An 11,255-nucleotide genomic window follows, 5' to 3' on the forward strand; every position below is an offset into this window, starting at 1 on the left:
TGAAAGAATAAGTTCAATACGTCAAATAGTCACGATCCTTAAAGCATCTTATTTTATTATGCAACAAGCATTGTTTCCCCCTATTATTCACACCAGATATTATTCACACCAGATAGAAGGAGCGATGCATGGCTTTGTTCCACATATGAACAAGCGTTTCGAGGACATCATAAAAACAGAGATAGACAAGACGTCGCCAGCATCGTAGTTTGCAACAATCAATTTGGTAACAATGGGCATATTCGCCATATTAACTTTACCTGACCTAAACCTAAATGAATTATTCGAAACACGCACGAAATTGCTGATGCACCGAATTTCTTTCCGAGATGGCGACACGCTAAGCCAATCATAGAAATTACCACGAGAAATCAATATCTACCAATTTTTGGCTTATTTTTTTTTAGTTCCTATAACACTGACAGGTTTTTTTTTTATCGTGGCATAACTTTGTCAATGTGTTTCAATCAAACGAATAGACGTCTGTGTAAAGTGAATCATAGAAACGGACATCGCATTATTTCAAAGAGGGTTCTTATCATATTCAAGATCCTACAACACAATGACACGCTATGAATTTCTTTTCAAGGCACTTAAAACCGTTTCTTTAATCGTTCTTTTGACAAATTCAAAGATTTCATGATCACAGAAACAGACATTAGTGCTGTGGATTTGAATTAAAACCATATACTATGCGTTCGTGGAAGCATCTTGCACCTAGTGTGGATATATCGTGCCTTACATGTATATTAAATGACTTTGAACTTACGTTCAATTTGTCCTTGATCTAAAATGTGAATTATATTTTTGGGGCTAATCACTTTTAAATGTAATTGATTTTTAACTATACATCATATTGTTGAAGCAGCGTGTAAAGAAATACATCGAACATGAATACCATGAACACACAATTATTCATGCCTTTTAAGTCAGAATCGCCCATTTGTAAATACACTGTAAAACCAACAAGTCAACAAGATTAAACAAGTTTTATGTATATATATCATTGTTGTGTTTATATTAAATAGCTCATACAGCTATATATATGTCATAGCTCAGACAGAAATACAGAGACTGACATAGGAACATAGAGATAGATGGATGGATAGATAGATAGATAGATAGATAGATAGATAGATAGATAGATAGATAGATAGATAGATAAACATTACGCTTTTAGAAACACAATATTAATTTTCAAAGAAAAGGAAAAAATTAGTATCCTGTTTTCCACCATTTGATATATAGATCGGCTAACGTTAGAACAAGCACATACAAGTAATCATTGCAAAAATTTACCAATAAGGTATTGGAAATACAATTTCATGGGTTGTTCATTTAGTCGCAATGCAACCAGAAGCAATCATGCCTTAGGGAAAATCCTATCTTTACGGAGTTCCGGAAACGCTGATGGAGTTATTGCTTCTTATAATGGCCAGAGCAAAATTTGGCAGTTAGCTGTCGAGAGAAACCATCAAATTAATATAGATTTATTTACGTTGTGCGTTTGGTTGCTCAGATTAGACAGGATTTCGATTGGAAACTGACATTTTCAATATATATAATTGCTTTTGTATTTTCTAAGTATTTTCATGCATTTTTATTTTCAAAATTTTTAAGTATTTGTTTTTTGGCATCTACAGAATTGTGCTACAAGCAAATTCCAATGCGGTTTGGTAAGCTTTGGTAAGAAGTCTTAGTTTGGTTGCAATAGATCGATATGAAGAGTTCATGGAAGAATGTTACACGTTAAACTTTCCCGCCAATCGCATACACCGATATACATGTGGCATACTAAAGAGGGTTGTCCAAAAAGTTCATGGACACAACTAATTTATTCAAATTTAATATAATGGTACCATTATCAGGAAAGTATTATAATATTTTGAAATAGAGTATAATAATGTATAGGTATAAAAATCAGAGCAATGTATTTTTTGTATTTGGAGATATCATTATATATACATTGCCTGTACAGTCCACACGGCCCAGTCAGACGTTGACTTATAATGACGTTTCTATAACGTCGTAGTCCTGGGTTTACCTGAAAGTAATATGCCGCATTCAATGTTTGGTCAGAGGATACAATCGCATACTCCATCAAAATTTCGCTTGTGCCACATGTGGATAAATAATCTCGAACTATATAGATGCTTTTCCTGTTTCCTCCATCGTTTGTTTTGTTTCTATCGGTGTTTATCTCAGTCGACACAATTTTATGATGGCGTGCTGTTACGTGCGGTCAGATGACGTCGCTTTCTCATGCGTTCTTAAAGATATGTTCTTGCCGTAATATCTTTTAAAAGTCCTCTGCCTGTTTGAAAATAGCTTCATACGACGTATAAAAATGACATACATCATATAGACTACAGCGCAATAGAAGATTAAGAAGTTTTGAAATGTTTTATAAAACTGTAAATATTCATATCTAAAAACTCAATTTCAAAATTTGGACAATTTTTACGATTGGCTGCGAACCTTTGATACAATAAAACTTTAGTTTGTATCTATGGATATTCAAAACCACTTCGATCTGATTTGAAATTTTATGACCAAAATTTAGATATACAATATGTATAATTATATAAACCCATTTAAAATGACAAAAACGCGATTGTCTAAGAACCTTTTGGACAGCCCTCATATATTACTAGTAATTGATTTGCGTCTCGGAAAAACACATCTGTGAGTCAATGCTTACTAGTAATACCCTCGCTCTGATGTGAATATGCAAAATAAGGAGAGTCGACATTAAACAGGAATTCTAAGTTGGCATCCGATTGGTTAAAAAAATACATCCCAAGATATAACATGCCGAAACAAAAAGTGTGTTAAAATTTCAAGTATCTGCAATAAAAAGTTTCTGAGAAATCTCTGACGAAAATTTGTTTGAAAATTCAGGCTAAAAATAAACAAAGTCGTCATTTAAGAGGAAGTTGACGTCCAATTGGTACAAAAACATATCTCACGAGATGACACGCCTAAACAAATAGTGTCTTGAAATTAAAGGCATCTGAAATAAATAATTGCTGAGAAATATGCCACATAAAATTTGTTACAAACAAACAGACAGACGGACGGACAGAAAGAAACATACAGGGTAAAACAGTACAGTCCTTCGGAGTGGGAGTATAAATACAAACGCTTTGAATAGTGATTTATTATTTGAGTTATCAATAAAAAAAAAAGAGGCAAGAGACTGATATGCTTAGGTCAACAACAAAAATCATCTGAGGTTCACTTGCAAAATGAGACAATATCAACAAGCATCCATTGTGGCATTTCATGAATAAATAAATTCAAAATAATTGATTTTGTATAATTGATCAAGAGAGTTTAGTTTTATTTTCTCAATATACTTTTAACTGTAATACTGTTTAAATATTCCTGTTGTACAGTATACATAGCATTGCTTTTTTTAATGAATTTTCTAAGAAAGATTGTTCTTAATTTGTCTGTTTACTCTCTCTTTCTCTTTTTAGTCCTTTAGGAGATAATTTAATAATTATTTGGAAAATTTACTACAGTTTTGCAATGTGAAGCTGCACTTTTTCTAACTTTTCATTTTCTGCAAACACAACTTCTTTTGTTAATTTCAGGTATGAATCTTGATACAAGCCTGGGATTAAAATGCTATAACTGCACAACGAGATGGGAATTCGACGCTTGTGTGTTACACCCTAATCAGACCAATTTCATCACTTGTGAAACTCACCAAAACGTTTGCATGGTATGGGGACATCAATTTGCTTGAATGTAGATATATAATGACATTAGATTGGCATCACGACAATATCAAGAAATATTGAAACGAATAACAGCTGTCAGTTTCAGAACAAATTTCAATGTTCCGAAATATGAACATGTACAATGTCATGTCAAGTTTTCTTCATATTAAGGTCTGTGAGTAGAATTTAGTTTGTAAAAATATTTCCAATTTTATATAAATGATACCATTCCAAAAAAAAATATTTCTCAAATTTGCCAAGATCGAATCAATAATGAATACAGTATCTATTTTATCATTTTGTCTGATGTTTGAAAAAAATGACACATGATTAATTATAGCAGATTAATATCAGCTTAGGCCCGCGGTTACGTCGGGAAATGATTTATGTTGTTGCATTACATTACGTTCTTCATCAGTCTTACCTTAAGAAGACACAGAACCCGATACAGAGTAAACAGAAATAATCAATACCATAAATGCCTAATCACATTCCCCCTGCTTTTGGTGAGTTAAAAAATGGGGAAAAATGAAAAAGGGGGTGCTAAGAATACAATGTAAAAAAGAGGTTTGTAATTTCTATTTGTCTATATAAAAATCATATCTAAAACAGAAATAGATCATATCCCAAATCTTAAGATTATTATCATCTTAAGATAATAATAACAGGATGCCAATCATATTAAACTGCATTACATACACAAAATCAATAATGATCATGAAACACTAGCAGTGATTGCTGCTATTTCCAAGCACCAAGCGAAAGGGGAAGTCTTTGTATGTAGAAGCATCGATTCACAGAAAAGTGATTGCTTGTTCAGTTTTATCCGCTTTAAAAATGCAAATAGATTTAGTTTTCAAAATAAGAAGCTTTGAGACCAGTTCAGAAATAAAGACACCATTTGTATAAAAATTAGTTTCTTGATAACTCCACAAGTACAACCACAAGTACAAACATATCAACAAAGTTCAACAGTGCAATTAAGTACTTTCAGTACTTTGATTTTTCTGGTAGCTTCCTACATATATCATCATACATGTTTCATTGTTTCAAATCGTAAAATTTAAGTTATTACTTTTCTCCATTTTTTTTATATCCAAACAGGTCCAGCGAAATGAAACTTTTGGAAAATTTGAAGTTCTAGTGAGACGTTGCGCAACTTCCTGTCTGCCTCACTGTGGTATTTGGGGTGACGATATAGATACAGAAAGATGTTATTCCTGTTGTACTACAGATCTCTGTAACACAGACAACTCTGCAAACAAAAGACCGGTGCTTTCAGTGACATTTAATATGATAAACATTTTCCTTTTACTATACATGTATTCAAATACGTTTTCGTAAATTGTTTTATTTTTTCGTTGAGTTTTTATTCTTCTTTCAAAACATGATCTTTCAGGTCTATGAAAGGGAGAGGCTGCAAAAGACTCTTTTCATATAAACTACAATTGTATAATTTTCCGTGCTAGTCTACCAGTGACTTGATTCATGCGTTGCTTGATATTACTTGTTACTCTGACTGCCTTAGCCATTACACATTGAAAAAGGCATATGAACTCTTTTTTGCATAGGAATTAATTAAAGTCTGGTGGATTAAACCGAGGACCTTATGACGTAATTCTCTTGTTTCAATTCGAATACGTTTTAAAATACAAAGACGGGTTGTTTAAATTTATTATTCCTTGCATGGAATTACATGTATCATACAGATCACGAGAAGGAGACTGAGCCCTCAATAAATCAAACATTAACCGAATTTAAGAGGCAACAAAATCGATAAAGACATTTACAGAGAAACTGGTAAAGGCAGATGTTCTCTTCAGTGATCACAATGATCAATAGTATACAAAAAAGGAAAAACTGTTATATATAACTAGACACGATCTCGTTGCGAGCAACGAGGAGGTCTTCCGTTTGATTTTTAGAAGGAAATATGACACCATTGACTTTGATTTTTGACAACAAAACATGATATGGAAAAAGGAGTGAAGTACTAATGCTGTAATGTATCGCTTTTTATAAGTTCTCTTACATTGCTGTTTTAAATACTTGCATTTTTTCCAATTAAGATGAAAAAGATTAATCCTGTTTACCTCTGGTACCTAAAAACCCTAATTTGGTAACACAAGAGGAAATCATTATATTGTTAGGATATATAAACGTATTATACCTAATCTAGCTTTAATAACCATTCACAAAATGGCTCTCATTAAAGGGCTATAGATAAAAGATTTTAGAGCCCTTTGATCCCCTAATTTAAGGGGCCAGCCCCTTTTTCTTGATATCAAATGAAAGGTCATTTAATTCTGACCACATTTTGTGAACAGTGTTTAAAAATTTGTTACCGTTCTGGAGATATATGAGAAAGAAGGTTTTAGGGGCCGATCCCTTATCTCCTTATAGGGGCCGTTTGACGAAAATTTAAAGGTTACATAGTGTTAAAAACATCATTTTGTACAATCATCATCAGTAATGCATTTCAAAATATCTTTCCTTTCGGAGATATGGGTAATTAAATTTTTGGACTTTTGGCCCCTAAAAACCCTTAATTACGAAACACATGACAAAGTCATTACATTGCTTCGATACATAACTGTGAGATAAACATATTTGCTTCTATAACCTTTCAAAAATTATCCCTCAGTAAAGGGCTACAAATTAAAGATTTTAGAGCCCTTTGGTCCCCCTATTTAAGGGGCCAGCCCCTTTTTCTTGATATTAAATGAAAGGTCATTTAAATCTGAACACATTTTATTCAGCAAATGTTTTGAAATTCGTTACCGTTCTGGAGATATGAGAAAGAAGGTTTTAGGGGCCGATCTCTTATCCCCTTTAAGGGGCCGTTTATCAAACGTTTAAAGGTTGCATATTGTTAAGAACATCATTTTAAACAACTTTTGTTCTGTACTGCACTTCAATTTTTTTTTCGGAGATATGGGAAATCAACATTTTAGACTTTTGGCCCCTAAAAACCCCTAATTACAAACACATGATAAAATCATTACATTGCTTGAATACATAACTATAAGATAAACACATTTGCTTCTATAACATTTCACAAAATATCTCTCAGTAAAGGGCTACAGATTAAAGACTTTAGAGCCCTTTGGACCCCTTATTTAAGGGACCAGCCCCTTTTACTTGATATTAAATGAAAGGCCATTTAATTCTAAACAAATTTTGTTCAACAAGTGTTTAGAAATTCGTCACCGTTCTAGAGATATATGGGAAAGAACATTTTAGGGGCCGATCCCTTAACTCCTTATAAGGGCCGTTAAACGAAATTTTTAAAATTGCATATGATTTAATACATCATTCTGAGCATTTTTTCTTCTATACTTCATTTCAAAATATTTTTTCTTTCGGAGATAAATGTGATCAAAATTCTGGACTTTTGGCCCCTAAAAACCCCTAATTACGTAACACATGATAAAATCATTAGATTGCTTGGATACATAACTGTAAAATCAACATATTTGCTTCTATAACTGTTCACAAAATACCCCTCAGGAATGGGCTACAGATGAAAGACTTTAGAGCCCTTTGGTCCCCTACTTTGAGGGGCCAGCCCCTTTTTCTTGATATCAAATGAAAGGTCTTGTAAATATAAACTTTTTTTGCATTACATGTGTTAACGAAATATTTTTCAGAAAAAAGATAAAGTAAGAAAACCATGAAAAATTACGACGTTTTTTTAGTCTCAGTTTTCGGGACCAGGCGAGCTTTAACGCCGTTTGAGTATGACAAATATGAATGCCAAATAGCACATTTATAATCTCTTGTCTACAATCCCTGAAAGTTTGAAGTCAATATCTTTTAGCGTTTAGGAGGAGATCCCTGGACAAGCCGACCCTCTGAAAATCGCTAAAACGTCATTATCTCAAGAACGGAAGTGACGTCATCAAAATAAAAAAATATGTTTTTAGTTCAAATAAATATCTTTTGGATCTGAAAGTTTCATGAAAATCGATTGAGCCATCTCCGAGAAATCGCCTGCACAAAAATGCGTAAGAAAAAAAACCAAGAATAATAATAGGGAAAAAGAAACAAAGCAATAACAATAAGGTCTTCCGTTGGAAACGGAAGACCTTAATTACCATGATCATCATCTCTATAAATTCAATAGGTTATGTAATAAGAAGATGGATTTAAGGTGGCCGGCGTTAGTTTGCATCGCGTATGTTTTGCGCGATCTAATCTAGTAAAATATAGGGTATTTAGAGCTTTAATTTTTTTTTTCGATATCATTTATGAAAATGAACACAATAAACTACATAAAAATGTAAATTATGTATAGATTTTTAGAAGAAAATTTTACTTCATATTAAACGATATTTTTGGTGTTCGTTAGGTGAGCGTGGCCAATGTGCTTTTATGACGTTATAATAAAACGAAGCTTTGAAGAAGTATTTAATTAGAAATTTCTTTTAATTAGAGAAAAAATTAAAGGTGTGCGCCTTGGAAATTTTACAAACCAAATGATACTTTCCTTAGAATTCATTTTCTGAATACGAATCCATTGTAACAATCTACATTTGTGATACTTCAGATATTTAGAAAATTTTGTGCATCTTTATTTTGAGATTACCCTCGTTAAAAAGATGGTAAAATTCAGAATTTAGTTTTGCATGTAAAGTAGAATAAGACATTACTAATCACCTATTACAATGTAAGGAAAATCGCTTAAATATATTAAATGATAATATCCTATATATATATATATATATATATATATATATATATATATATATATATATATATATATATATATATATATATATATATATATATATATATATATATATATATATTAAATGTACCTGTTTTTGGAGATTATCTTGAAACCGCTTATTTACTAGAGTTAATGTAAATTACATATGGTTAAAAAAAAGTTTTGTTAAAAAAGTAGCTTATACGTATCTCATATGATATCGACGTTTCGTTAGAACTTGAATATTGGTACCGGATCATTTTTGACGTTCATAAAAATCGTAATGTCAAGAGCATGCTTCATTTTTAGCTCACCTGAGCTGAAAGCTCAAGTGAGCTATTCTGATCACATTTTGTCCGTCGTCCGTCTGTCCGTCCGTCCGTCCGTCCGTCCGTCTGTCTGTCCGTCTGTAAACTTTTTACATTTTGAACTTCTTCTCTAAAACCGCTTATCCAATTTCAATTAAATTTGGCGCAAAGCATCCTTATGGGAAGGCGAATATAAATTGCAGAAATAAAAGTCTGATCTGTATTCAAAGCGGAGAAAACCTTGAAACTGTAGAAAAAGGGGGTGCATTTTTAAAAATCTTCTTCTCAAGAACTACTGATTCCAATTCAACGTAGTTTAGCATAAATTATCCTTATGGGAAGGAAAATATAAATTGCAAAAATTAAGTGCTAATTTTGTTTCAAATCTGAGTTATTACGAAAATAATAATAAAGGAAAGGCGTGTTTCAATCAGTTTAATAGCTTCGAGTTCGGCATCCGGTAAAATGGGTAGGCAAGACTTGGCCTGGGCAAAACAAAAGATTGGCAGTTATTAATTTGCCAATCTCATTAAAATTTCAGGATATTTGATGGACCAGTATATTTGTATTTGCTGTAAATATTGCTGCAAAATAATGCGTATTTGGAATTGACGATTGCCGATCTGCCCCGTCTTTTATTTTGCCACGGCCCGGGTTTGCATACCCATTTTACCAAGACTCGTATTCCATACTTCTAAAACGAGGTTCTGTGTTTAAAGCAGCCATGACATTATACGAAAAAGGGTCGATCTGACTATGATGAATTTGCTTGTTGTGCAACAGTTCGCGTATGAAGGGAAATTTTTGAAACATGCAAAATATATTGATGCCGATTTTGTGAAGTAAGTTGAGGCTAAATATTTCAATGCGTTGACAGTTTTCACACATGACGTTGGTGTTAGCTTGTTCTGATTTTCGTTTCGTTTTTATTATTTATGCTTTGTAACCTGGGAACTATCGTCTGTATTTCGTGATTTTTACGTATCAGAGACTTCGGTAAATCAAACAGTTAACTGTTTACCTGCGCAAATTAAGCAAAATCTGATGTATCAAAAAAGTATTGAAATACAATTCATTCTATCGGTAATTTGGCATTTTCTTTTGCGTAATGCAATAGGTTTTGTTGAGATGCTCGGCATTTTCTCGAGTTTATTCAGTTTAAATAGAGTTTGATATCGCTGACGGAAATATGTAGGTATATACATGTATATATAATTATTATCCATTTCAAAAAAATAAATTTTGTTTTTTATTTGTTATAGTGCATGTTTCTTGTGTTTAATTGTTTACAATTTCTATTTACTAACCATATTTGAGTGTTAAGCTTCAAATTATAAACAAGATACAGAGATTTGCTCACAATTCTACGTTTGTACACAGATCTTTTAAAAAACTAAAGATTAAAATAGTAATAAAATTGTCAATATTTATTAAGAAAATTTTCAAAGTCTGTTCTTCCAGAAACCAACTTTAACAACTTATTGAATTGTAAACTTAACTTTTTTTTCGCCATTATTACTCCTTCTGTACATGCGATCCTTGACTGTGTTTGTGTACATTTGTATAAACTGATTTTGAACCTCAAATACCGGTGAACTGGTCTTGAGTGAATAAAAGAATTGAAAATCTTAGGCCATTCTTTTTTTCCATTTTAAATGCTAAATAGGAATTACCAAGTTAAAAATCTAAAGCTGAATGTAATAAACTCAGTAATAAACTCATGTGAACCAAATATGACTCAAACCTAGGCGAACTGTGAGCTCTGTATCTTGCTTATAATTCTACGATTGACGCTGAAATTTTGGTTGAACATTAGAAAATTCTATATGAATTAGAGTATGTTAAATTCTTGTACAAACAAAATAAAAGAATGATATTCTGTATATACCTACTCTCTGGGACCCCCTCTTTATACAATAAATGATGTGAAATCTACATCAATTTTGATAGTTTTTTAGACACGAGTAAATAAAAACGACATCTTTAAAACAGTTGCCATAGTTCTGACGCATTTCTGTTGCGGGGATAAAGTAATTATCGCTATTCCTAAGAAAATATCACAGCGGAAAATTATCCTGGCTTGTACGCAAAGTAAATAACAGTCATTTAATTATAATGGAGAAGACAAATAAAGAAGATGGGTGGATAAGGCGTGTAAAATACCCATACGCGGTCGGACAGGCTACTAAAAAATTAAAGTATCAACAAATCTGATGGGTTTTTTTAAAATCATTTAAAACAATATTATATATTTAACGAATCATTGATTTGTAACCTGTAGGTATGTTCAATACTTGGAATATTTTGACTCAAACAGGGGTATACGTATCAAAACCTGCAAATATTGTCTTTTTTTAGAACTTCAAGGCATTTTCTTTTATAGAGTTGGTCTGTGCTCCATATTTTTCTCATAGTCTAATTAAGGTCTAATGGAAAACAAACCTATTTCAATCAACAAAAACGTGGAGAGATGACCCACTATACTTTAAAAATATCATTTTGTATCCC

Source organism: Crassostrea angulata, chromosome 10, assembly GCF_025612915.1.
Source record: "Crassostrea angulata isolate pt1a10 chromosome 10, ASM2561291v2, whole genome shotgun sequence".
NCBI lineage: Eukaryota > Metazoa > Mollusca > Bivalvia > Ostreida > Ostreidae > Magallana > Magallana angulata.